Raw genomic sequence first — 2,768 nt, 5'->3', positions numbered from 1 at the left:
TGTCTCTTTTAAGCTAGTTACACATGAATGCTCCTTGGAAACGAACAGTTAAAAGCAAGAACGTAAACTTCAAGGTAGGAAAACATTAAGAACTCACACTTTTCTGTCTTAATTTAGGCCCACAAAACAGTTGAGATAAACGTTTTTAAAAGACCTCTTCTAAATAAAATATTGCAAACTACTTATTTGCGCTTTAGAATAGAAGAAAGATCCTCGCAGTTACTACACAGCTTAAGAAGTTGCGAAAAGAAAGCCGGAAAAACATTCAGGCTTGAACGGGATTCGAAGATGACCTCTGCGATGCCAGTGCAATGCTTTACCAACTGAGATATCAAGCCAACTGGGAGCTTATCATATTGTGAGCTCGTAATATACCCGTGGAGGATAAATAAATAAATGAAAATATATAAACATGTATGAACTGCGGATGAAAGATCAAATAGAGGAAAGATCCTCGCAGTTACTACGCAACTTAAGCAGTTGCGAATAGAAAGCCTGAAAAAATTCAGGCTTGAACGGGATTCCAACCCATGACCTCAGCGATTCCTGTGAAGTGCTATACCAACTGAGCTATCAAGCCAACTGTGAGCTGGTCTTATTGTGAGTTCGTAATATACCCGTGAAGGATGACTAAATAAATGTAAATATATGAAACATATATTTGAACTGCGGATGAAAGATCAAATAGAAGAAAGATCCTCCCAGTTACTACCCAACTTGAGCAGTTGCGAGAAGAAAGCCTGAAAAAAAATTCCGGCATGAACGGGATTCGAAGCCATGACCTCTGTGATGCCGATGCAGTGCTCTATTAACTGAGATATCAAGCCAACTGGGAGGTCATCATATTGTGAGCTCGTAATATACCCGTAGAGGATAAATAAATAAATGTAAATATATGAAACATATAATTGAACCGCGGATGAAAGATCAAATAGTAGAAAGATCGTCGCAGTTACTACGCAACTTAAGAGCGCCTGTCTGTAAAAATCAGACAAATTCTAAATTTCGCGGCAAGGGTGGAAAATTCGATTTCTTTCATATTTTAATGTCAGATAGGCTAGGATATAACTGAAATCACTGTATAGTTTTTTCGGTGAAATATCCTTTTATTTCAAAGAAAAATGCAAATAACGAAAATCCGTTAAAATCGTCATTTGAGGCGCTAAAATATTACACGGGTTTGAGAGCCTCGCGTGCGAAAACAAATCATTCTACCGCTTTTAAAACACACAAATCTTTTTTTGCAATCTTTAAATATCTGTTGGAATGATTTTGGGAAATATTACGTCGTTCTGTTTATGCGAAATAATTTAATTTCGAAGGGATACAATTCACTGCAGTAAAAGTACTTCGTGAATAAAATTAATTTTCACCATGTGCAAAACCTTCAAATCGATTAAGCTTCTAATGGTTGAATGTTAGAAGGATGGTCTATAGATTTCTGTAAAAATTTCTTTGGGCAAATGATTAAGAGCGACGCGAGAGCTTTTCAAAGTCCGTAAAAAATGCAAATATTTGACCCTCAGCGGTAAACTTTGAAGTTGCGGGTCAGACATAAATTTTAGTCCGAGTTCATGTCTTGACCCATATTAGGTTAAAATAAGCACATAGCATATTTCAAAATGTTCTGACCTTATAATATGCCGTAAAAGACAAGTCCAAAGGCCATTTTAGCACGATTCTCTGGTCGTTCGTCGCATAAGTTTGAACCGGCTGTTTGTACTGAAACGTCCGATGTAAACCACGCAAACTGGTCGAATACAAATCTTTGATCAACTTTCGGCGCATTTCATCAAGACTGCGTCTTCTTCGACGGCTAAGTCATTTGTGAAGTATTGCTTGGTTTACAGTAGCTTACAGTGCAAGAAAATATCATATCTGATCGCTGCTAGAATGACAAAAAATGTCGGCGCTTTCAGTCTATCTCGCATTGTGGGCAGCCGTTTGTTCGTCACGCAATACAAAGTCTTCGACATTTTAGGGGGGTGGAGGAGGGTGAAAATGCGAAATGCTTGATAACTGAACATCAACATACCCAAGGCAACAACAACAACAACAACAACAACAATTAAGATAGTGATACCTTTAGTTACGTTCTTTATCCGCAGCTAAAATCCAGATAATTTATTCACTGGCGAATTCATTTGCGCGCGCGGCCTGGATTGTTGGGAGCTTTACCGTGGAGAGGGGGGGAGGATAAGATTTCACTAAACCGTATCAGTATTTACTGATGAAGATCACTGCACATCCGTTAGCTAGTTCTTTCTACCTATAAATACAATAGATCCTGGCATGAAACCAAAAATTTCCCTCATTGCAGGCATCTGTTCTTTCTACTATCCATGTCATGGGCATTTTAAGGGAGTGGGCAAGGGCTAAAATGATTGAAAGCTGCACTCGGTACTAGTCCTGGTACTAGTACATACTCTAACTTTGAAACACAAGACTGCAAAATAAAGAAAAAAAACCCCGATTTATTTAAGGAATTTCGTCTTTCCTTGCTTGCTTTATCTTTGGTAAGCCACAATATGCCCTGGTTGCAGGCCAGCACTATTCTTAGGTCTAACAGCTTTTTGGGCCCTTATTTTTCTTACTCTTATTACTTATGTTAGTCCGTTCGCGTTCACCCAAACTTGAAAAAAAAGATATCTCAACTAAACAGCTTGTGCAAGGCCATAACAGCTTGAAAGTGGTAGTTTAATCGACTGGACATAACTCTGATCGCTGCAGGTAAGTGTGCTGTCCTTGACGGGTGGATAGGGCTAGTA

Source organism: Pavona decussata, unplaced genomic scaffold (genome assembly GCF_977016875.1).
Source record: "Pavona decussata unplaced genomic scaffold, jaPavDecu1.1 SCAFFOLD_131, whole genome shotgun sequence".
Classification (NCBI taxonomy): domain Eukaryota; kingdom Metazoa; phylum Cnidaria; class Anthozoa; order Scleractinia; family Agariciidae; genus Pavona; species Pavona decussata.
Note: the sequence above shows the minus strand (reverse complement) of the source record.